The 26467-nt window shown below is 45.9% G+C and overlaps 1 protein-coding gene across 1 annotated transcript in view; it reads right to left on the bottom strand.

Annotated features, from left to right (window-relative positions):
- The window catches only part of LOC139266717 (dynein axonemal heavy chain 6-like), a 580613-nt gene that overhangs the window by 524375 nt on the left and 29771 nt on the right, over positions 1 to 26467 (bottom strand). The window lies entirely within an intron of this gene.

The raw sequence follows: 26467 nt of genomic DNA, 5'->3' as shown, positions 1-26467 counted from the left end.
CTCAGTACCCCTTTCCTGCTTTCTCTCCATACCCCTCAATCCCTTTAGCCGTAAGGGCCATATCTAACTCCCTCTTGAATATATCCAATGAACTGGCATCAACAAATCTCTGTGGCAGGGAATCCCACAGGTTAACAACTCTCTGAGTGAAGAAGTTTCTCCTCATCTCAGTCCTAAATGGCCTACCCCTGAGAATGCATATTGAACATGGATATTAAATGTATATAGACATTAAAGTCGAGAAGTTGAGAACGTGGGAATTATATATGGACAGTATAAGCTAACAAAGAATTCATGGAGGAATAGCCATGACATCTCAGACTCGAGACTGCAAAATGTTACAACACTAACACATATTGAAACAAAACCCACAGCTTGCAGAAAAACCTCAAGGTCTTAGTAACTCATAATGGGCCTTTGTGTAAAATCATATCATTCTTAGATCGGCTTATGAGTGGACAATGGTAAAGAGGGATCAAAGAGGATAGGCTGAAATAGGATGTCACTCTAATTGTATCTCGTTATCTTTTACCAAAAATGTATAACCGTCGCCCCTTTACAATGTAAACTCACTTTGTCCGTAGGAAGTGAGTGCGATCTATCAGAGTTGCATTCCTTCTGTCTGATAAGGTCCCCGATCGGGATTTGCTTTTTAAATAAAAGCTTGCTTTGTTTAAAGCACAATCGGTATTCGACTCAGTGATTTCACTGAACCAGATTGAGGGAAAAGAATCCAGAAATCAACACCCCTTATCCTAAGATTGTGTCCCCTGGTTCTGGACTTCCCCAACATCGGGAACATTCTTCCCGCATCTAACCTTTCCCGTCCAGTCAGAATCTTACACGCTTCCATAAAATCCCCTCTCATTCTTCCAAACTCCAGTGTATAAAGGCCCAGCCGATCCAGTCTCCCCCCGTACGACAGTCCAGCCATCCCTGGAACCAGTCCAGCGAACCCTTGCTGCACTTCCTCAACAGCAAGAACGTCCCTCCTCAGATTAGGAAACCAAAACCGAACACAACATTCCAGGTGAGGCCTCACCAAGGCCCTGTACAATTGCAGTAAGACCTCCCTGCTCCTACACTCAAATCCCCCAGCCATGAAGGCCAACACGTCATTTGCCCTCTTCACCGCCTGCGGCACCCGCATGTCAACCCTCAATGACACCCAGGTCCCGCCGCACCCCCCCCCATCTCAATCTGCCGCCATTCAGATAATACTCAGATCAATTTCCCGTCACACAGTGGCACGACCATCGTTTACATTTTGTTGCTGCCGCCTGCTCTCTACCTGATCATGCAGGTTGGGGTGAACCAGCGAGAATCTGGTTTTAAATGTCCTTTTCATGAGTAGCTCAGCCGGGGGCACCCCTGTGAGCGAGTGGGGTTGTGGATATCTGAACGGAATATATGGAATTAAGGACAGTAAAGTAAACGGGATATATGAAAATGTATAAGCCATGGAAGAATAGCTGGGAGAATGTCAGATTGCAAATAGTGCAACATCAGCATAGCTAACAGTCTGTCTCAAGGTTTCAAGTCACTAATCCTGCCAATAATATATAATTGTAACATGAAATACATCTGCAGAATTGCAAGGTCTCAGTAAATAGTCACACCATTAGATTGAAACATTTGGAGGCAATACTTGAGCTTTCAAGAAGAACATCTCATATAGATTGACTAATGAGTGGCTGAGTTAGACTGTCAATCTAATTGTATTTTGTTATCTGATTTCAAAACTGTATAACTGTTAACGCTTTACGATGTAACTTCACCTATCCGTAGGGAGTGTGTACGCTCTATCCAGAGAGTATATCTTCTGTCTGATAGGTCTTACTGGCCGGTAATAAAGACTGCTTTGTTCAAAGCACAAGAGGTATTCGACTCAGTAATTTTACTGAACCAGATTGAAGTAAAAGAATCCAGGAATTAACATTTGGTGTCAGAAGTGGGATCTCAACGGACGACTGCCGAAAACTTGCGAATTAAGAGCCAGACTAGCCTTGGATGAGACGAGGGGAAAATGGCCACTGGAGTGAGTATGATTTCAATACTGCTCCAGTTTCCCCCGGTTTCAAAAGTCTGAGGAAAGTTTAGCCACTCGCTGGTTCTCAGGTAGTGTCTGAACGAGATCCAGGACAATCTGGTGAATACCTTTCAAACTTAGAATAGGGATAGAGATAGGGAAATTGCGCGATGACGCAAACCAAGCGGCGACTTGGAAAGATAGTTAGAGCTAGATAGGGATAGATGATCAATCATGGATCCAAAAAAAAATATTAATAGGAAAGAAAAGAGACTCTTGTGAATGTCTGTTTAAATGAGAAATGCTTCTGTGACTTTTACTGTAAAAAAAAAGCCGGGGAGTTGTGGTTTGTTTTATCTCAAACAGAATGAAAGTTTGTTTTAACCCTTCGTAGTGTTGTCCTGTATGTGGGAAGTTTAAGAGTGTGAACCTTATTGAATTACGTATATTCGGATGATAAGTTACGGAGCCAGGAAATGCCCAAAGGATAGGTTTGTTGAAAAAAAAAAGAAAAAATTACATGGTCCCGGTGGTTAAAAAAAAAAGAGAAAAACTTGTTGAAAGAAAACATTCAGAGAAGGCACAGCAAAACAACTGAGATGGATTCAAAAGGATTTTAAAAAAAAATTATATTAAATAACACGACCTTGAGGCTGGAACAATTGAGATAACGAAAAGCAGTCCACAGCCTACGTGCCAGACTTCTCTCTAGTTATAAAAAAAAGTAACGTACTAAATAGGTGCTGAAAGAAAAAAAATGTTCTGAGATTTTAAATTATGAAAAATATAAAATCACTCCTGTCCAATTGGCAGAAAAACTCCATTAAATTAGGGCTTTCATTGACTGACTGAATTTAAACTGCGCAGTAACGTCAAAGGATAGGGAAATTTGGAAACTGAAAGAAATTAATTGAGGCTCATAAGAAATCAAAATTAGAAAATTAGGCTCACAGGGAATAAAATGGGGATTTAAATAGAGGATAGGTGTTCAACTCAGGTACGACGTCGACCTTGTATATCACTTGGCCCGTCTAGGCTCTGATTGAATTTTAAAAAAAACCCCGCAGCAACTCGGAAGGTAGGGCCGACGCGAACGCGCGGCCGAGAGGAGAAGGGCCGAAGCGAACGCGCAGTGACGTAAACGCGCAGTGAAGCGAACGCGCAGTGACGTCAACGCGCAGTGACGTAGATGCGCGGTGACGTAAACGCGCAGTGACGCCGACGCGTAGTGACGCAGAGGCGCAGCAACGCGAATCGCGAAAGTCAGTGCTAATGGCAGTAAGTCTGTAAGTCTTAAAGTGTTTAGAGTTTTAAGTAAAGTTTAGTATTGAGATCGCGCGGCGACGCGGACCGTGCGGCGATGCGGGTAAGTGTTAGAAGTCTTTGTCTATTTTGTAAATTGCGCGGCGACGCGAACCGCGCGGCGACGCGGGTACGTGTTAGAAGTCCTTGTTTACCTTTTAAAGTTATAGTATCTTAACTCGCGCGGCGACGCGAGCCACGGGTCGACGCGGATCGCGCGGCGACGTGAACTGCGAGGCAACGCGGATTGCGCGGCGACGTGAACTGCGAGGCGACGTGGTAGTTTAGTATTGAGATCGTGCGGCGACGCGGACCGTGCGGCGATGCGGGTAAGTGTTAGCATTAGTAAAGTTTGGTTATTTGGAGTTAGTTAAAGTCCGTGTTAGTTCTGTAAAGTCTGTATCTATTTTTAAGTTTGTTTAAATTGCATGACGACACGAACGCGTAGCGACACAGTAATACGAGGGGCAGTGTGAAAATGGGTAATCAGTTAGATAAAACCACGGATGCGGATAATCCGCTACAAAAGCTATGTGAGGAATTCCCTGAAAGAGCTGAAGACTTTAGAAAATTATCAGGAGCCCTGAACAAATTATTAGGGGATGACCAGTGGCCTCTAAGTGACACTAGAAGCGTAGAGGTAAAAAAAAAGCACAGGGATTAATTTGAAGAAGGGGACGAGGAAAAGGGGATAAAAAAATTTAATTGCAACCTGGCGACATTATTGTCAGAAATTAAAAGATGCATCACTTCTATCGAGTTGGCAAACAAATGCTATTAAATTAGGACTTGCATTGACAGAGGGAACACGTTAAAACTGTAGACGTCTTTTAAAAAAAAAGAATGAATGTGCGCACGAGAAACTTGCTAAGAGATCCTCTGGGACCTCTGAGAAAGGTATTGATCAACTACAAGTTAAAATGGCTGGCTTTGTGTTAACCGAGGCTGATGATGAAATTGATGAGTGGCCACTGACTCAGCGCCCAACGGCGCCTCCCGCACCCCCTGGCCTCTTGCTCCAGTCCTCTTCCCAACACCCTCCACCTAACACTCCAGTAAAAAGAGTTAGGAACAACCACATATCACCAAAGCAACAAACCCAAACTGACTCCTCATCCTCTGATAGCGATTCGGATCCCCAGTTCACAGGCAATATAGCCGAAAGGACCAGATCTCACACTCGAAAGGGCAGAACTATATCTCAACATCACAAACAGTCCCGTAAATCTTCTAGTCAACCTACCAGTCCAAGTTGTGAAAGACATAGCAAACACCCCCGCCGATCGAGACGCAGAACTGTCGAGCAGTCAGACAGCTCTGAAACATCCTCCGGCCTAGAAATGATTTCCAAGATCCCAAAGTCCCGACACCAATTCCCTGTCAGACCAATGCCAAACTCTGATGCACAACAAGCTGCAGACCACCTCTCTATAGATGTCTGTGATCTTCAAACAACTATTTGATTGCTCACGCTATCCAGACAGATGGAAAGGGCAATTAGATATTATTGGCAGAAAAAGAAAGGGGAGGGGGGAGGTGCGCCCCCAACCCGGGTCAAGACTAAATACGTGACTAGAAAGGAAGAGCCATCTCGGGAGGAAGGATCAATAGAACCGTAGTGTGGCATACAGGATTGGATGGATAAGCAAGGATACGGTTATACTAAACAACCAAACGGCCCGAGCCCTGCTAATAAACCTCCCTATTGTCCCCGGCATGGTATGGGAAGAGGCCGGGACTGGGTAAGAGGAATTGACTGTTTTAATTGTGGGCAGGAAGGACATTGGAATAAAAATTGCCCCTACCGTCAGCATGGAAAAGGAAGAGGAGGAAGAGGAGGGGGGCAAGGGGGGAGAGGAGGATCTTACACTAACTTCTCCCAGAACAACCCCTTTGGTCAATTGTCCCCCGATTGACTACGCAGCTTGATTGTGCAGGGATCCTCCCCGGACGACGAACCCATTCTGAATGAGTGGCAACCCTTTTTGATAGATACGGGAGCCTTCATGTCTTCTGTACAATCAAAGCTTAAACTCCCTGCTTCTACTGAAACACAGGAACTTTCAGGATTCCTGGGACAAATCTCGACATTCCCAGTGTCAGAACCGGTGAAAATGGGTTACCAGGAAGAATCGGTGGAACATCGAGTTGTTATCACAACCAATTTGGACTGTAACTTGATGGCTAGAGACCTCCTTTGCAAATTCCAGTTGCATTTGGAGTGTGGAGATAACGGGATTATTGTAAAACAGGAAACCCTTAAGCGGCAGTATTATACCACTAGAACCCCTCAGTGGTGGTCTCTGGACCTGCCGCAGGCACCCTATCACGTGACCCTAGCATACGATCCCAGTGGAAAGAATCAGGACCTGCAGAACTTTTATCAGGATCACGAAGGGGAAGTGAAGGGAATTCTATTAAGGGCTAGAGTGACTGGACTGGAAAGAGAGGCAGATTTTGTGGAAGTGGATAAGAATCTGTGGAAACAGCCCCTAACAATGGCACCGCATATTGCTCGTGAAGTATTAGCCCCTCACCATGCTAAAGATTTGGGAGTTATGGTACGCAAGGCCATAGATGAGGCTGACCCTACCAGCCGGGATGTGCAAATTGTAAAACATGGCCGAACAGTCCAATTTCATGGGGACCCCGAGAAGGTCTTAACGACTCTACAGCATCATACTGGCTCCGGCATACCTGACTATGTGGATCCTCATGTGTGGGCAGAGAACCCCTCCCAAGTGGGTTATACTCCCATTGATCCGATTGAGATCTCAGTGCAGGGCAATCCGACAGAACCCACTGAAATCACAGGCAATCCTAAACTGACTTTTTGGCACTATACTGCAATTAATCCGGCCTGTTTTCTTACTGAGCCACCCCAAGATGAGGAAGAACCCAGTCATGATTGTTTATGTTTGTTCACGGAAGTACTTCTATTAATCCAGAAGATACACGAATCTCAGGATACGCCATAGTAAACCAGGAGAATCAGGTCTTGGAATCTGCTGCTTTGAAACCGCCTATTCTGCTCAACAAGCTGAACTATTCGCCCTCACCCAAGCCTGTATCTTGGCCAAAGATCTCAAAGTCAATATCTATACCGACTCTAGGTATGCCTTTGGGGTGGCGCATGATTTCGGACAATTATGGAAAAATAGGGGATTCCTAACCTCACAGGGGAATGAGATATCTCATAAACAGTTAGTATCTGATTTGTTGCAAGCCCTCATGTTCCCCAAACGCATTGCCATTGTCAAATGTACCGCCCAACCTACCGGAAATTCTCTGGTTGATATAGGGAATCGTTGTCCTGACCAAGAGGCCAAACAGGCCTCTCGTGACCAACAGATGGTAGTGCCCAAAATTATGAGTCAGACTAAAAATCCTGCGAAGGATAAGTTAGCCTCGGAAAAACCAATGCCAACCATCCAAAATGTTATAAAAGCACAGGGGGACGCTCCTGAAAAAGATAAACTGTTGTGGAAATATTATGCATGTACTTATGACAATGTTTCTAAACTCTGGACCACTCCCGCGGAACAGACTTGCATGTCTGACGAGTTGGCCTCATGGGTTATAGAATGTCTGCATTTTGCTACTCATTGTGGAGCAAGGGCAACAAGTGATACACTTTTGGCTACTTGGTGGCACCCTAAACTCCAGGCGCTCACCCAGAACATCAGTAGTCGTTGCCTGGTTGGCCAGCAACATATTCCAGGGAAGGGAGTCCCCTGTGATTGGGATAAAACGCCCCTACCCGAAGGTCCCTTTGAGACATTTCAGTTGAACTACATTGAGTTGCAAAAAGTTCAGTGTTACAGATATGTGTTAGTAATAGTAGATGTGTTTAGCAGATGGATTGAAGCCTACCCTAACCTGGACAATAAGACTCAGACTGTTGTTAAGGTGTTAATGAGGGAAATTGTTCCTAGATATGAGATCTCAGCTAGACTGATGACCACCTATGTTCTTTCTCTGACTCAGGCTCTGCGACTAGTTCACAACCAGGTTCAAGATGCTCACCTTGACCTCTCAGTTTTACCCGAATTGTCCCTCGTGGCACCAGGGAAGTATGGATTCGGAAGGGATTAGAGCCACAATAGGAGGGGCCTTTTTAGGTGTCACTCACTACCCCCACTGCAGCCAAGGTTGAGGGGAAAAGTGCCTGGGTTCACCTGCACCACTGCAAGCTCATCACCATTTAAACAAATCTTGCTGGTTAGTCTAATTCCTGTTTCTGTTCCAGATCTCCTCCTCCCTATAGCTGAACAAGGCAGTTGAAGGAGGATCAGTTTGAACTCTTACCTGTCAGACAGCCAAATACACTGACGGAGACCTGAAGGGAAACGTGAAAACAGAACTCTTTTTATCAGCTAAATAATTGGTCTATTTATAAGATGAGACTGTGTCTGTATGCTACTGTCTGCATAATAGTGTTGATATATGACAGTTTTGGTGCACGGGAAGGAAGACAAAGGCTCCATGTAAACACCTTTTTGTATATGTCTTGCGTTTATGCGGAAAAAGGGCACTTCACTAGATGCTGGGTGTGTTCACATATCCCTATACATTCTAAAGGGGGAATTCCTTTGCGCACCGTTCCCCTGACCCTAACTGAGACTGTTAGATGGATTCAAAGAAACGATATTGGAACAGGTAGCTAACCGCACTGCTGAGGCTCTGGAGGGCATCACAGCTGAAATGGTAGCGATAAGGACCGTAGCATTACAAAACCGAATGGCCCTCGATTACCTGTTAGCTGAGAAAGGGGGAACGTGTGCCCTGATAGGATCTGAATGTTGCACTTACATTCCTGATAGTTCAGAAAACATAACCCACCTTGCCGATCACATAAGGAGGGAGGTGAAAAAGTTATCCACACCAGCAAAAGAACTTAGCAGGTTTGATTGGTTTCTGGGTGGATCTTGGAGATCCTATCTAATACATGGGGCAATTGTTCTCATCATAATAATTACCTGCTGTTTGATTGTTGGTTGCCTTAACCTCTGCTGTAAAGCAATGACAAGGTTAGCAGACCCTCTTGTGGTCAAGGGTTCCCGGGTTATGATCCAACAAACTAGAGAACTACTCAACAATGCAATACTCATAGAATGATCCTAAATGTTATCATAGAATGATAAAAGGAGGGATGTGGATATCTGAATGGAATATATGGAATTAAGGACAGTAAAGTAAACGGGATATATGAAAATGTATAAGCCATGGAAGAATAGCTGGGAGAATGTCAGATTGCAAATAGTGCAACATCAGCATAGCTAACAGTCTGTCTCAAGGTTTCAAGTCACTAATCCTGCCAATAATATATAATTGTAACATGAAATACATCTGCAGAATTGCAAGGTCTCAGTAAATAGTCACACCATTAGATTGAAACATTTGGAGGCAATACTTGAGCTTTCAAGAAGAACATCTCATATAGATTGACTAATGAGTGGCTGAGTTAGACTGTCAATCTAATTGTATTTTGTTATCTGATTTCAAAACTGTATAACTGTTAACGCTTTACGATGTAACTTCACCTATCCGTAGGGAGTGTGTACGCTCTATCCAGAGAGTATATCTTCTGTCTGATAGGTCTTACTGGCCGGTAATAAAGACTGCTTTGTTCAAAGCACAAGAGGTATTCGACTCAGTAATTTTACTGAACCAGATTGAAGTAAAGAATCCAGGAATTAACAGGGTCTCATGCAGTTGCTGAGCAGTACTCGGTACAGGTGGGTTTGGAGTGAGCCTTCTGTGACTTGTTTAAGGCTCTGTTTGATGGTTTTTACTGCCCGCTCTGCCTGCCCATTGGAGGCTGGTTTAAACGGGGCCGAGGTGACATGTTTGATCCCATTGCGGGTCATGAATTTTTTTTAATTCGGCACTGGTGAAACATGGCCCGTAGTCACTGACCAGTATGTCAGGCAGGCTTTGATTGGCAAACATGGCCCTCAGGCTTTCAATGGTGGCGGTGGCGGTGCTTCCCGACATTATTTCACATTCAATCCATTTTGAAAAAGCATCCACCACCACCAGGAACATTTTACCGAGAAACGGGCCCGCATAGTCGACATGGATCGTCGACCATGGTCTGGAGGGCCAGGACCACAAACTTAGTGGTGCCTCTCTGGGCGCGTTGCTCAACTGAGCACATACACTGCATTGCCGTACACAGGACTCGAAGTCAGAATCGATACCGGGCCACCACACGTGGGATCTGGCTATCGCTTTCATTATTACTATACCCGGGTGTGTGCTGTGGCGATCTGAGATGAACGTCTCCCTGCCCTTTTTTTGGGTAGCACTACAGGGTTACAGGCAGTCTGCCTGAATGGACAGCTCGTCCTTTCGCCGCTGGAACGGCTTGATTGGCTCTTGCATTTCAACGGGGATGCTGGCCCAGCTGCCATGCAGTACACAGTTTTTTTTACGAGGGACAGCAGAGGATCTTGGCTGGTCTAATCCTAATCTGGCGGGTCGTGACAGGTGATTTATAATTTTCAAACGCTTCCATGAACAACAACAAGTCTGCGGGCTGCGCCACCATCAACAAGTTTGCAGGCTGCGCCATTTCCACCCCCGTGGTGGGCAATGGTAGCCGACTGAGAGCATCCGCACAGTTCTCGGTGCCTGGCCTGTGGCGGATGGTATAGTTATATGTTGATAACTCGAGTGCCCACCTTTGTATGCGGGCTGAGGCATTGGTATTTATCCCCTTGTTTTCAGCAAACAGGGATGTGAGGGGCTTGTGATCGGTTTCCAGCTCAAATTTGAGGCCAAACAGGTACTGATGCATTTTCTTTACCCCGAACACACACGCTAATACCTCTTTCTCAATCATGCTGTAGCCCTTTCGGCCTTGGACAAGCTCCTTGAAGCATTGGCGACAAGTTGCAACTTCCCCGCAACATTAGCTTGTTGTAATACATACCCGACTCCGTACGACGACACGTCACATGCTAGCACAAGTCTTTTACACGGGTTATACAATACAAGCAGCTTGTTGGAGCATAAAATGTTTCTGGCTTTCTCAAAAGCAATTACTTGTTTTTATTCCCCATACCCAGTTCTCACCTTTGCACAATAACACATGTAGGGGCTCGAAAAGGGTGCTTAACCCCGGTAGGAAGTTACCAAAATAGTTGAGAAGTCCCAGGAACGACCGCAGCTCCGTGAAGTTTTGTGGCCTGGGCGCGTTCCTGATATCCTCTGTCTTGGCGTCTGTGGGCCGAATGCTGTCCGCCGTGATCTTTCGCCTCAAAAACTCCACTTCTGTTGCCATGAAGACGCAATTCGACCTCTTCAGCCGCAGCCCTACATGATCCAGTCGCTGGAGGACCTCCTCCAGGTTTTGTAGGTGCTCAGCGGTGTCCCGACCCGTGACCAATATGTCGTCCTGAAAGACCACCGTGTGTGGTACCGACTTGAGTAGCCTCTCCAGGTTTCTCTGGAAGATCGCTGCAGCCGACCGAATTCCAAACAGGCATCTGTTGTAGATGAACAGTCCCTTGTGTGTGTTGATGTCGGTGAGGCCCTTCGAAGACTCCTCCAGCTCCTGCATCATGTAGGCCGAAGTCAGGTCAAGCTTGGTGAACGTTTTGCCTCCTGCCAGCGTCGCAAATAGGTCGTCTGCCTTAGGTAGCGGGTATTGGTCCTGTAGCGAGAAACGATTAATAGTTACTTTATAATCGTCGCAAATCCTGACTGTTCCAGTACTGGCCCACTTGCTGAATTCCACTGGGGAGATGATGTCCTCGCATTGCAGCCTGTCCAGCTCAATTGCCACTCTCTCCCTTATCATGTGAGGTACCGCTCGCGCCTTGTGGTGAATGGGTCGTGCCTCTGGGACCAAGTGGATCTGCACCTTCGCTCCAGAAAAGTTTCCAATGCCTGGCTCAAAAAGGGAAGGAAATTTGTTAAGAATCTGGGTACATGAGGCCTCATCGACATTTAATAGCGCTCGGATGTCATCCCAGTTCCAGCGGATTTTGCCCAGCTAGCTCCTTCCAAGCAGTGTGGGGCCATCGCCTGGGACAATCATGGCCCTCGTCGGTGACCTTGACCATGGCACTGCCCAGGACAGTGATAAGCTCTTTGGTGTACGTTCTCGGTTTCGTGTGGATGGGGCTCAGGGCTGGTCTGAATGCCGTGTTACACCACAGTCTCTCAAACATCTTTTTACTCATGATGGATTGGCTCGCGCCAGTGTCCAGTTCCATGGCTATGGGTAAGCCATTCAACTTTACCTTTAACATTATAGGTGGACACTTTGTTGAAAATGTGTGCTTCAGCATCTGTCTCCTCTCTTGAGGCTCGAAATTGCTCTAATCCACCATGGACCGATCTTCCTCTGCCACGTGGTGGTTAACAGGTTTTGCAGAGCTTGCAGCTCGTTTGCAAGTTCGTTGGAGGTGCCCCATTGTTCCACAGCTCTTGCAAACATACCCTTTGAAGCGGCATGAATAGGCTGAATGGAAGCCTCCACAATGCCAACAAGGTGTGAACTGCCTTGCATTCATCCTTTGTTGCGGACTCTGAGTCATCTGGGTCACCTGAACCTGCTGGCAGTTGCAGACTCGTGGTTTCTGCCCTGTACATTTCCGCGCACAAACACAGTTCCACTTAATTAATGAACATTGCTAGCACTTGTGTGCTGAGAGATTTGTTTGGTGTTATCACTGGTGGACATAAATGCCTATGCTATCGCAATGGCCTTACTGAGGGTCGGTGTCTCTACAGTCAAAAGTTTTCATAGGATGGTCTCGTGGCCAATGCCCAGTACAAAAAAGTCTCTGAGCATTTTCTCCAGGTAGCCATGAAACTCACATTGTCCTGCAAGTCGCCTTAGCTCGGCGACGTAGCTCGCCACTTCCTGACCTTCAGATCGCTGACATGTGTAGAACCGATACCTCACCACACTCTCCCTCGGGTTAAGATGCTCCCGAACCATTGTACACAGCTCCTCATACGACTTATCTGTGGGTTTCACCGGAGCCAGAAGATTCTTCATGAGGCTGTAGGTCGGTGCCCAGCAGACTGTGAGGAGGACCGTTCTCCTTTTTGCAGCGCTTCCTTCTCCGTCCAGCTTGTTGGCTACTAAGTACTGGTCTTGCCGTTCAACTTAGGCTTCCCAGTCCTCACCCTCCGAGGAATTCTCCAGGATGCCCAATTTGCTGCATCTTTGCGTTGGATTCGTATTCTCGTCGCCAGTTATTGTGTTCCTAACACAGGTGAGGCTGCACACAGGGAGGTTAAAGTAACAGTGACCTCAGTCTTTAATAACACATTCCAGAGTGAGGACCAGGCCTTAGGGACCGGCTTATATACAGTGCTCCCAAGGGATGCTGGGATCCCTTGGAACTTCAGGGGATGAGCTCCCTGGCGGCGGAACATGCATGCTTTATAGATACACAACACTTTTTATAATATGGTGACCAGAATTGTACGCAGTACTCTAAGTGTGGTCCAATCAAGGTTCGATACAGGTTTAGCATAACTTCCCTACTTTTCAATTCTATACCTCGAGAAATAAACCCTTGAGCTTGGTGACTATACTAAAGGAGTCTCCAGGACTTTTGCTAAGAATATCGCTGTGATTATCTACACAAACATTTTCGCAGCCTGCTGTGGGAGAGAAAATTGGACGTGGGAGAGTGGGGGGGGGGGGGAAAGAGAGAGAGAGACTGAGACTGAGGCAGGGAGAAAGAGGGGGGCTGGGGCAGAGAGAGGAGGGGAGAGAGAGATAGACTTGGGGAGATAGAGAGAGTGGGGTAGAGAAAGAGAGTGGGGCAGAGAGAAAGAGTGAGAGAGAGAGAGACGGGCAGAGAGAGGGGAGCGAGACTAGGGAAAAGAGAGAGATACAGGAGAGAGTGCGTGACTCGGGAGATGAGAGAGAGAGTGGGGAAGAGAGAGAGATTGGGGCAGAGAGAGAGAGTGGGGCAGAGAGAGAGTGAGAGCGAGAGCGAGAAGGACTAGGGGAGATAGATAGATAGAGATGCAGAGGAGATGAGAGAGAGACTGGGGCTGTAATGTATTTAACCCTGTGTAACCTGCATGACACCTGACCACCAGAGGGATCCCAGCATTCCTTGGGAGCACAGTATATAAACAGGCCACCCACGAGGTACCTACATTCTGGAGTCTTATTAAAGGAGTTAAGGTTACACTTGCTCACTGCGCAGATGCTCTCAGTAGGCTGCCATTGCCCACCACCGGGTGGAAATGGCACAGCCAGTTCATGATCATGGAGGCATCCGAGATCGAGAAATCCCCCATTACGGCCCGCCAGATCAGGACCTGGACCAGCCAGGATCCTTTACTGTCTTCGGTTAAAAAAAAAAACTGTGTCCTCCATGGGAGCTGGTCCGGTGTCCCCGTGGGGATGCAGGAGGCGATTAAGCCGTTCCATAGACGCAAAGACGAGTTCTCCCTGCAGGCGGACTGTCCATTGTGGGGCAATCGCATGGTCTTGCCCAAAAAAGGCAGAGATACATTCATATGTGAACTGCACAACACGCACCCAGGCATCGTAATGATGAAAGCCATAGTCAGATCCCATGTGTGGTGGCCCGGCATCGACTCAGATTTAGAGTCATGCGTGCGCCAGTGCAACACTTGCTCTCAGCTGAGCAATGCACCCAGAGAGGCACCGCTAAGTTTGCGTTCGTGGCCCTCCAAACCGTGGTCGAGGATCCACATCGACTACGCGGGCCCATTTCTAGGCAAAATGTTTTTGGTTGTCGTGGACACTTACCCAAAATGGATTGAATGTGCAATAATGTCAGTAAGCACGTCCACGGCCACTATTGAAAGCTGACAAACCATGTTTGCCACGCACGGCTTGCCTGATGTCCTAGTCAGCAACAATGGGCCATGCTTCACCAGTGCTGAATTCAAGGAATTCATGATCCGCAATAGGATCAAACACATCACATCTGCTCCGTTCAAGCCCGCATCCAACGGCCAGGCAAAACGGGCAGTTCAGACCATCAAGCAAAGCTTGAAACAGGTGTCAGAAAGCTCCCTGCAGACCCAGCTGTCCCGAGTGCTGCTCAGCTACTGCACAAGACCCCACTTCACTCACCCAGCCGAGCTGCTCATGAAAAGACTCTCTTGTCCACCCTGATCTCCATGATCACTTGGAGGGCAAGCGGCATCAACAAAGTGTGTACCATGACCGCGCAAATTTGTCATGCGATATTGAGATCAATGATCCCATGTTTGTGCTCAATTATGGACATGGTCCCAAATGGCTCACTGGCACGGTCACAGTCAAAGAGGGGAGTAGGGTGTTTCAGGTCAAATTGGCCAATGGACAAATGCACAGAAAAAATTTGGACCAAATCAAATTGCGGTTCACCAACAACTATGAACAACCCGAAGAGGACACCACCAATTTTGACCCTCCAACACACACACAAGTGGCAACTGACATCATGGTTGACCACAACGCTGAACTCATCATCCCCAGCAGCCCAGCAAGGCCGGCTGCCCAACAGCCCAGTGAAGAACTGACCAACCCACCCACACCCGAATTTGTACTGAGACAATCGACAAGGGAGCTTAAAGCCCCAGGTCATCTCACCTTGTAAATAACTGTACTGTTGACTTCACGGGGGAGTGATGTAATGTATTTAACCCTGTGTAACCTGCATGACACCTGACCAGCAGTGTGTCCACCTGTTGGGAGTCCTAAGGGATCCCAGCATCCCTTGGGAGCACGGTATATAAGCAGGCCACCCACGAGGTACCTACACTCTGGAGTCTTATTAAAAGGAGCCAAGGTCACACTTGCTCATTGTACACAGTACTCAGTTTCATCTTTTATTATGAGTGTACCGGGACAGTGTCATGTATGTACATGCTGTTTGTAACCACCAGATGGTGTCATTGTTGGAGGCCACTGAGCAGTACGCACATGGTGCTGCTCTGGTATAAAAGACCAGCCATTTTGAGAGTCAGGCACTTTGGGCCGTAATAAAGCAGAAACAATGTTGCACCTTATTCAGTTAAACAGTATTCAGTTTGAACCTTTATTGCATACATAACATTTGGCGATGAGAAGACAAGAACCTTTGTTTGCAAAATGAGCACGATTGGATTTTTAGAGCGATTCGTGGAGGGAGAAAATTGGGAAGACTTTGTGAGCTGTTTAAACCAGTTCTTCGTGGCCAACAAAATGAAGTAGGTCAACGATGCAGATCGGCGCCGGGTCGTGTTCCTCACTGTGTGCGCTTCAAAGATTTACGGGCTGATAAAGAATCTACTCATGCCTCGTGATCCAACAGAGAAAACATACGAGGAGTTGTGTACATTGGTACGGGAGCACTTCAAGTCAGATGACGGCATCATCATCTCGAGATACAGGTTTTATACACACGTTCGATCAGAGGGCCAGAGCGCGGCGGAATTTGTTGTCGACCTGAGACGTCTAGCGGGACCATGCAAGTTCAGGACGGTGTTGGCAGATATGCTGCGGGACTTCTTTGTTATCGGTATCAACCACGAGGCGATCCTGCGCAAACTTCTGGTGATGGAGGAGTTGGATTTAAAAAAGGCAATCCAGATTACCCAATCATGTATGACAACGGACAGAAGTTTAAAACAAATATCGGTGAAGAACCGAACCTCAGCAAGTACTGTAAATGCGATTCATTCGGTGTTCGGCAGCACATCGAAGGCTGATGACTTGTTTGCGACGCTAGCCGGAGGGAAGTTGTTCACAACACTGGACTTGACGTCAGCCTATATGACGCAGGAGTTGGTCGAGATATCGAAGAGACTTACGTGCATTAACACACAAAAAGGACTGTTTATTTACCACAGGTGCCCCTTTGAAATTCGCTTGTCTGCAGCAATATTCCAGAGGAATATGGAAAGTCTGCTGAAGTCCGTTCCCAGAACAGTCGTGTTCCAAGATGACATCCTGATCACCAATCGTGACTCCAAGGAACATCTGAACACCCTGGAAGAGGTTCTACTGCGTTTGGATAGAGTGGGACTCAGACTTAAACGCTCAAAGTGTGACTTCATGGCACCGGAGGTCGAATTCCTCAGGTGGAAAATCGCTGCTGATGGCATCAGACCTACTGACATGAAAACCAAAGCCATCAAGAATGCACCCAAGCCGCAAACGTGATGGAGCTGTGCTCGTTCCTGGGTTTACTCAATTACTTTGGTGACTTCAACCTGTTACGTATGCATCCAAAAGTTTGTCTAAAGCAGAAAGAGCATACGGTATGGTAGAAAAAGAAGTTTTAACGTGTGTGTACGGTGTTAAAAAGAGGTTAGGTCTGAGGTTTGAATTAGAGACCGATCGATCACAAGCCGCTCATTTCATTGTTTTCCGAGAGCAAAGGTATCAATACCAATGCTTCAGCCCGCATCCAAAGGTGGGCGCTGACATTCTCTGCCTATGATTATGTCATTCGCCACAGACCTGGCACAAAGAATTTTGACGATGCTTTTAGCCAGTTGCCACAACCGGCAGATTTAATGTTAATCATGGATGCTTTTGAGAGTGAAGGTATTCCTGTCAGGGCTCAACAAGTTAAGACCTGGACCAGCCAGGATCCGATATTATCAGTGGATTTATCCACAAAGTGGATTGGTCTGCCATACCTAAGCAAATGTGCGAGGAGGCCAAACCGTACATTCGTCGCAATGACGAACTGTCTATTCAAGCAGATTGCATATTGTGGGGCAATCGAGTTGTAATGCCTAAGAAAGGGAGAGAGAAGTTTGTGCATGAGTAACAAAGCACCCATCCTGGAATAGTGATGATGAAAGCCATCGTCAGGTTCCACGTATGGTGGCCAGGAATTGATTCTGAGTAGGAAGCATGCGTGCATCAGTGCAACACCTGCATGCAGCTCAGCAAAGCACCAGCTGAGTCTGTGGTCAAGGCCATCCAAACCTTGGTCCAGGATCCATGTAGATTTTGCAGGTCCCATCCTGGGCATGTTTTTAGTGCTGATGGATGCTTATTCGAAGTGGATAGAATGCATAATCATGTCATCCAGTACGTCGACGGCAACCATAGAGAATCTCAGTGTCATGTTCTTGACACATGGTTTGCCTGACATAGTGGTGAGCGACAATGGGTCGTGCTTCACCAGTCAGGAGTTTCAAGAGTTTGTAAAATTTAACGGCATAAAACATGTAAGGTCAGCACCGTTCAAGCCTGCGTCCAACAGACAAGCAGAACTCGCAGTACAAATTATCAAGCAAAGCATGAGGAGAGTAACCCAAGGGTCACTGCAGACCCGCTTGTCTTGCATACTGCTGAGTTACAAGACAAGACCCCACACACTCACAGGGGTCTCGCTGCTGAACTCATGATGAAAAGAGGTATTAAGACCAAGTTATCTCTTGTACACCTGGATTTCAGTAATCATGTTGAATACAGAAGACAGAGTCAACAAGGATACCACGATCGCGCAACTGTGTCACACGAGATTTCTGTTAATGATCCTGTATACGTGTTGAATTATGGTCAGGGTCCCAAATGGATCGCTGGTATGGTCATCGCCAAGGAGGGCAACAGAGTATATGTTATTAAGCTCGAGAATGGGCAAACTTGCAGGAAACACATGGATCAAACAAAGCTGAGGCACACAGGCGAGCCAGAGCAGTCGGACAAAGAAACCGTCGACGACCAACCAACCTTCCAGCAGTCTTCAGTGGACTCAAGGTTCATCAGTGAACCCGGAATTTCCATCACGGACTTGTTCAACAAAAATGGACTTGCAATTCCGGACATGGCCACTGCCACCCCAAACAAGTCAGCCATCCAGCCACCAGCCACAACAGACTCTGCACATTCACCCAAGACCAGAATCGAACTGAGACGGTCAACCCGCAAGCATAAAGCACCGGACCATCTCAACTTGTGAAAGACTGTGATAAGATATCAGAGGAGGGTAGTGTCAGGTATGTACATGCTGTTTGTAGCCACCAAACAGCATGTACATACTTGACACTACCCTCCTCTGATATCTTATCACAGTCTTTCACAAGTTGAGATGGTCCAGTGTCATTGTTGGAGGTCACCGAGCAGCACGCACATGGTGCTGCTCGGGTATAAATGGCCAGCCATTTTGTGAGTCAGGCACTTTAGGCCGTAATAAAGCAGAAACAAGGTTGTACCTTGTTCAGTTCAACAGTACTCAATTTGTACCTTTATTGCATACATAACAGGTGATATAATCCCTTCACGCTGGAGTCTGTCCAGTTCGATTTCGACCACCTCCCTCATCATGTACGGAACTGCCAGAGCTTTATGATGGACGGGTCTTGCATCCGAGGCCACGTGGATCTGCACCTTGGCTCCCGTGAAATTACCGATGCCTGGTTCAAATAGCGAGGGGAACTTGGTCAGCACTTGAGCACATGGAGTATCCTCCTCCGACGACAGCGCTTTGATCTTGTTCCAGTTCCATTTGATTTTTTCTAACCAGTTCCAGCCGAACAGCATTGGACCATTGCCTGGAACAATCCATAATGGTAAATCGTGAACCATACCATCATACTTGATTACTGCATTGCCAATCACCGTTATGAGTTCTTTAGTGTACATACGCAACTTGGCATTGACTGGACTCAGCTTAGGTCTCACAGCCTTAGTATCCCACAGCTTGTCGAATGTCCTCTAGCTCATTATTAATTGACTCGCACCCGTGTCCAATTCCATCGGTACTGGCACACTGTTAAGTTTCACATTAATCATTATCGGTTGGCTCTTTGTTAGGAACGAAAACAGTCCATACACTTCCTCCTCTGGTATCTTCGATTGCATATCCGGATCCATCTATAATAGTCATCATCCTCCACGTGGTGTGTCGCAGCATGCTTGCTCTATTGCGGACACATGCGCTGGAGATGCCCCAGTCTCGAACAGCCTTTACAAATGTAGTGTTTAAACTAACACTGATGAGGCCGATGATTGCCCCCACAATGCCAACACGGTGAAATCGGATTCATTCCCGGTGGCGGACTTTGGGCAGCCACAGGTTTCGCATACGCAGTCGAGTAGGCCCTGCCATATGCAGCTCTGCCAAACGACGATACAATCTTGTTTACAATTATTGCCGAGTTCCGATTTTTCGATGATATTTGCTTTAAGTTTTTGTCCGTTGTCATGCATGCCTGGGCAATCATGATGGCCTTGCTCAAATCCAGCATCTCCACCGCAGGTAGCTTACACAGGATCACCTCGTGGTTGATACCGGTTACAAAGAAGTCCCGCAGCATATCTCCCAACGCGTTTTTGAACTTACACGATCCAGCTAGATGTCTTAGTTCTGCAATGAATTCCGACAAATCCTGGCCCTCAGAACGAACGTGCTTGTAGAATCGATATCATGAGATGATGATGCCTTCTTCTGGCTTGAGATGGTCACGTACCAGAGCACACAATTCCTCATAGTCCTTGTCCATTGGATTTGCAGGCGAGAGAAGATTCTTTATGAGTCCATAGATTTTCGGACCGCAAACCGTGAGAAGGACCGCCCGGCGCCAAACTGCGTCTGCCTCTTTCTCCATTTTGTTGGCCACGAAGTACTGGTTCAAGTGGGCTACAAAGTCGGCCCAATCTTCTCTTTCCACGAATCGCTCCAGAATTCCAATTGTGCTCATTTTTTCATGCGAAGGCTCTTGTTACCTCATCGGCAAATGTTGTGTATGCAATAACTCAATAGACTGAATACTGTAAACTCCGAACAGGTACAAACCTGGCTCTACTTTATTAGGGTCCAAAGTGATTACATTACAAGATGGCTGGCCTTTTATACCTGGGCCGCATACACAATGACCTCCCACAGTGGCGACAGTGGGAATTCTCTGCCCAAAGAAGCAGTTGAGGCTAGCTCATTGAATGTATTCAAATCACAGATAGATAGATTTTTAACCAATAAGGGAATTAAGGGTTACGGGGAGCGGGCGGGTATGTGGAGCTGAGTCCACGGCCAGATCAGCCATGATCTTGTTGAATGGCGGAGCAGGCTCGAGGGGCTAGATGGCCTACTCCTGTTCCTAATTCTTATGTTCACCTGATGGTTAGTAAACCCAAGCATACATACATGACACTTGTAAAAAAGGTAGAGCAATAATTATGGGCGATTTTAATCTTCATATTGATTGGACAAATCAAATTGGCCAAGGTAGCCTTGAGAAAGAGTTCATAGTGTATCCGGGATGATTTCCTTGTACAGTACGTTGCAGAACCAACCAGGGAGCAGGCTATCTTAGATCTGGTACTGTGTAATGAGACAGGATTAATAAATGATCTCATAGGAAAGAGTGATCGCAGCATGGTTGAATTTCCAATTCAGTTGGATGGTGAGAAAGTTGCATCTCAAACCAGTGTCCTGATCTTAAATAAAGGCGATTACAAAGGTATGAAGGCAGAGTTGGCTAAAATTGTCTGGGAAAATAGATAAAAGTGTAAGACTGTTGATAAACAGTGGGAGCCATTTAAGGAGATATTTCATAACTCTCAACAAAAATATATTCCAGTGAGAAGGAAAGACTTTAAGAGAAGGGAGAACCATCTGTGGCTAACTAAGGAAGTTAAGGATGGTATCAAATTGAAAACACTGGCATACAAAGTTGCCAAAATGAGTGGGAGGCCAGAGGATTGGATATTTTTTTTAAACTAGCAATGGACGACTAAAAAAATAAGAAAAAGGGAAGATAGATCATGAGAGTAAACTAGCAAGAAATATAAAAACCGATAATAAGAACTTCTACAGGTATATAAAAAGGATGAGACTGGGCAATTAATAATGGGAAACAGAGAAATGGCAGAGACTTTGAACAAATATATTGTATCGGTCTTCATGGTAAAAGACACTAAAAACATCCCAATAATAGATAATCAAGAGGTTATAGGGAGAGAGGAACTTAATACAATCACTATCACTAAAGACAATGTACTCGGTAAAATAATGGGACTAAAGACAGACAAGTCCCCTGGAGCTGATGGCCTGCAGCCTAGGGTCTTAAAAGAAGTGGCTGCAGAATAGTGGATGCATTGGTTGTAATCTACCAAAATTCCCTGGATTCTGGGGAGGTCCCAGAGAATTGGAAAACTGCAAATGCAATGCCCCTATAAAAAAGGAGGGAGACAGAAAGCAAGAGACTAGACCAGTTAGCCTAACATCTGTCGTCGGGAAAAGCTGGAGTCCATTATTAAGCAAGCAGTAGCAGGACATTTACAAAATCATAATGCAGTCAAGCAGAGTCAGCATGATTTTATGAAAGGGAAGTCATGTATGACGAATTTGCTGAAGTTCTTTGAGGATGTAACAAGCAGGGTGGATAAGGGGGGAAACCAGTGGATGTGGTGTATTTGGATTTCCAGAAGGCATTTGATAAGGTGCCACATAAAAGGTTACTGCACAAGATAAAAGTTCACAGGGTTGGAGGTAATATATTAGCATGGTTAGAGGATTGGCTAACTAATAGAAAAGAGAGAGTTGGGATAAATGGGTCATTGGCTATCGGTAACTTGTGGGGTGCCACAGGGATCGGTGCTGGGGCCTCAACTATTTACAATCTATATTAATGACTTGGATGAAGGGACCGAGTGTAATGTAGCCAAGTTTGCTGATGATACAAAGATGAGTGGGAAAGCAAGTTGTGAGGAGTACATAAAAAATCTGCAAAGGGATATAAACAGGCTAAGTGAGTGGGCAAACATGGAGATGGAGTCTAATGTGGGAAAGTGTGGAGTGTAATGTGGGAAAGTGTGGAGTGTAATGTGGGAAAGTGTGGAGTGTAATGTGGGAAAGTGTGGAGTGTAATGTGGGAAAGTGTGGAGTGTAATGTGGGGAAGTGTGGAGTGTAATGTGGGGAAGTGTGGAGTGTAATGTGGGGAAGTGTGGAGTGTAATGTGGGGAAGTGTGGAGTGTAATGTGGGAAAGTGTGGAGTGTAATGTGGGAAAGTGTGGAGTGTAATGTGGGAAAGTGTGGAGTGTAATGTGGGAAAGTGTGGAGTGTAATGTGGGAAAGTGTGAGATTAGCCACTTTGGCAGGATCAATAAAAAAGCAAAATTCTGCAGTACAGAGAGAACTGTGGTCCTCTGCATGAAACACAAAAAGTTAGTTTGCAGGTACAGCAAGTGATTAGGAAGGCAAATGAATTGTTGGCCTAAATTGCAAGGGGGTTGGAGTATAAAAGCAGAGAAGTCCTGCTACAAATGTACAGGGTATTGGTGAGGCCACACCTGGAGTACTGTGTACAGTTTTGGTCTCCGTATTTAAGGAAGGATATACTTGCATTGGAGGCAGTTCAGAGAAGGTTCACTAGGTTGATTCCTGAGATGAAGGGGTTGACTTATGAAGAAAGATTGAGCAGGTTGAGCCTGTACTCATTGGAGTTTAGAAGAATGAGATGTGATCTTATTAAAACATATAAGCTACTGAGGGGGCTCGACAAGGTGATGCAGAGAGGAGATTTCCCCTCGTGGGGGAATCTAGAACTAGGGGGCATTGTTTCAGAATAAGGGGTCGCAGATTTAGAACTGTGATGAGGAGGAATTTCTTCTCTCAGAGGGTCGTAAATCTGTGGAATTCTCTGCCCCAGCAAGCTGTGGAGGCTGGGTCATTAAATATATTTAAGGTGGAGATGGACAGATTTTTGAGCGATAAGAGAGTAAAGGGTTATGGGGAGAGGGCAGGAAAGTGGAGCTGAGCTCAAGATCAGATCAGCCATGATCTTATTGAATGGCGGAGTAGGCTCGAAGGGCCAAATGGCCTACTCCTGCTCCTATTTCTTATGTTCATATAACATCTAAATTGTGCACCCTGTGGCAGTAGTGAAAGAAGGAGCATTTGTTAAAATGAGGATGCAACAGAAGCAGTGACTGAGATAATGAATGTGCTAGCCTATCTCTGATGCCTTACGATCCAGTCAGATTTCAAGTCCAATCATCCCCTGTACCAGAATGGAACAGCAGTCCTGTAGAGTTACTGTTTAGGAAAGATACATTTAAATGTTTCCCACACAGAGATTGACAGGCCTCATTATAGATTGGCAGAAATCCAGTTTCGGATTTCTTCCTTCTTTCCATCATAATTCTACACTTTCAATATTTGTTTCTCTGTTCTAAATCCCAAGACTGAATTAATTCAGATTTATTCCCCAAGCTTTTTAATTAAACAAACCTTTCTCCTTCCACTGCTGCTACTGGCAATCCTGTGTGAGATAGTTACATGCAGCAACTAAAAATGCAAACACTGGGTTTCCACACACAAACCACGGCTGAGGAATATCCTGGACGTGTACCTCCAGCTATAGCAAGACTCGCTCGCCAACGTAAGAACATAAGAAATAGGAGCAGGAGTAGGCCATACGGCCCCTCCAGCCTGCTCCACCATTCAATAAGATCATGGATGATCTGATCATAGACTCAGCTCCACCTTCTTGCCCGCTCCCCGTAACTCCTTATCCTCTTATCATTTAAAAACCCTGCCAATCACGTTACATTTATTTTTAACCATAATTAAAAAAACTTTTTAGAAACTCTGGGAAAAAAAATTCTCGTATTTATTTACTTTAATTTCCATTAATTTTAATTATGGTGAGGTGTATTTTTTATTATGTGTTTAGTGTTTTTTTCTCATTAATAGAACTGGTAGATACAGAGTTCCCATTGCTATTAATGGGAAAGCTGTGGAATACTGTACCTGATTAGCTGAGCACTCACACGTGACTGCACCTTCTGAATGGGAACCTGGAAGACGGGAGTGCACATCACAGCACGGGAAGAGAAGGCCTCCCCACCAGAATCGTAAGCTCCTCCCGGACCACCAGGTAAATTCGTAGACATTTTTCAGGTCGGAGGCATCTGCCCGCAGGAAGCCTCCGACTGCAATTTCTGGGCCAATATTTTCAACTAAATGGTACAATCCTAAAAGGGGTGCGCAACCGGAGAGACCTGGGGGTATGTGTGCACAAATCGTTGAAGGTGGCAGGGCAGGTTGAGAAACTGTTGAAAAAGCTTCGGGGATCCTGGGCTTCATAATAGAGGTATAGAGTACAAAAGAGTGGAAATGATGATGAACCTCTATAAAACACTGGTTCAGCCCCAACTGGAGTACTGTGTTCCATTCTGGGCACCATACTTTAGGAACGATGTAAAGGCCTTAGAGAAGGTGCAGAAAAGATTTACGTTAATAGACTGAAGAAGCTGGGGTTGCTCTCCTTGGAGCAGAGATGATTGAGAGAAGATTTGATAGAGGTGTTCAAAATCATGAGGGGTCTGGACAGAGTAGATGGAGAGAGAAACTGTTCCCATTGGCAGAAGCGTCGAGAACCAGAGGACACAGATTTAAGGTGATTGCCAAAAGAACCAAAGGCAATGTAAGAAAAAAAAAAATTTATGCAGCGAGTGATTATGTTCTGGAATGCACCGCCTGAAAGGGTAGTGGAGGCAGACTCAATCTTATCTTTCAAAAGGGAGTTGGATAAGTATCTGAAGGAAAACATTTGCAGGGCTACGGGGAAAGGGCAGGAGAGTGGAACTAGCTGAGAGTCGGCACAGGTTCGACGGGCTGAATGGCCTTCTTCCATGCTGTAACCATTCTATGATTCTGTGATTCCCAGTTGTTGACTGGGCCTTCCACAGAATGCTTATGTTTCACATCCATACAGGATATTGGCACGGGCAACCCGCCTTATGACCTTCAGTTTACAAGTTAGGAATGATTGAATATGCCAAGCCAACAGCCAACAATCACTCCCGGTCCCTTTCTGCTCTCCGCTAGCTAGCTCAACATTATTCATTGATTATGTCTCCATTTTTTTACTTGCAGTGCATCACCTTACATTTATCAGTACTGAGTTAATCTGCAGTATTTTGATTCGGTCCTTCTGTAGGTACCTAGCTCCTCATTGTACTCAACTATCTTCTTTAGTTTAGTCTGGCATTGCAGTTCTGAATCCAGAATCTATTTCCTAAAGCTTTGGGGATCATCACAGCCTCACAGGTCAAAACCATGGCCTCCAGAGGGAGGCATAAAATTATTTATAGTTTATTTCCCGGTCTCTGTGCTCCACTTCACACCTTACAGCATTGCTCCAAGTCCCCTGTGCTTCAATCTGCAGCCCCATGTTGTACAATCTGCCTCGGTGCTTCACTCTACAGCCCCGTGCTGTACAATCTGCTTGGCTTCGCTGTGCTTTACTCCATTTATACTCCATTGATTTGGCAACATAGCTCAGCATTTGTTTTGTTGATTGCTGCTCTGCAATGACTAAATATAGTATTTTGTGTCTCTCATACTCGAGGATGACGTTGCCAACAATGGTAGATTGGTGCGTTGATGACTATGCCGATGATACGTGACAGACATTGTCTACCACAAGCCTCACATAACTTCATTCCTGGGAGGTTCTCCTCATGATGCTTCTGACGTTATCTATCTTTCCGTCTCTCGCGTCTTGTCTCCACACTGGCACAGCGTTGTAGCTCAAGCCCTTCATTCTTTCTCTCACTTCAGAAAACCATTGCCACCTGTCAGTAGCCACTGCTTCCCAAGAGTCAATGACCACATTGCATCGCTTGAAGTGAATCTTCAGTGTGTCTTTGATGTCCACCCTGCTTTCTTCTGCCATCCGCCAATTCACCATTACGCACCTGCATCAGCAACAATATGACCAGCCCAACGGAGGTGAGCGCTGATCATCAGAGCCTCATTGCTGATGTTGTCAACACACTCCAGTACTTTGTTAATAGTGATCTTGTCCTGACACTTAATACACAGCAAGATGCAAAGGTGTCTTTAGTGAAATCTTTCCATAGAATAAAAGAGACAGTGGGAGCATGGATACGAAATTGTTTAAGTGACAGGAAAAACATAGAAACATAGAAAATAGATGCAGGAGCAGGCCATTCGGCCCTTCGAGCCTGCAGCACCATTCAATATGTTCATGGCTGATCATGCAACTTCAGTATCCAATTCCTGCTTTCTCTCCATACCCCTGATCCCTTTAGCCGTAAGGGGCACATCGAACTCTTTTTGAATATATCCAACGAACTGGACTCAACAACTTTCTGTGGTGGAGAATTCCACAGGTTCACAATTCTCTGTGTGAAAACGTTTCTCCTCATCTCGGTCCTATATGGC

This window comes from Pristiophorus japonicus, chromosome 7 (assembly GCF_044704955.1).
Source record: "Pristiophorus japonicus isolate sPriJap1 chromosome 7, sPriJap1.hap1, whole genome shotgun sequence".
In the NCBI taxonomy this organism is placed as follows: domain Eukaryota; kingdom Metazoa; phylum Chordata; class Chondrichthyes; family Pristiophoridae; genus Pristiophorus; species Pristiophorus japonicus.
Note: the sequence above shows the minus strand (reverse complement) of the source record. Positions and strands in the feature narration are given on the sequence as shown.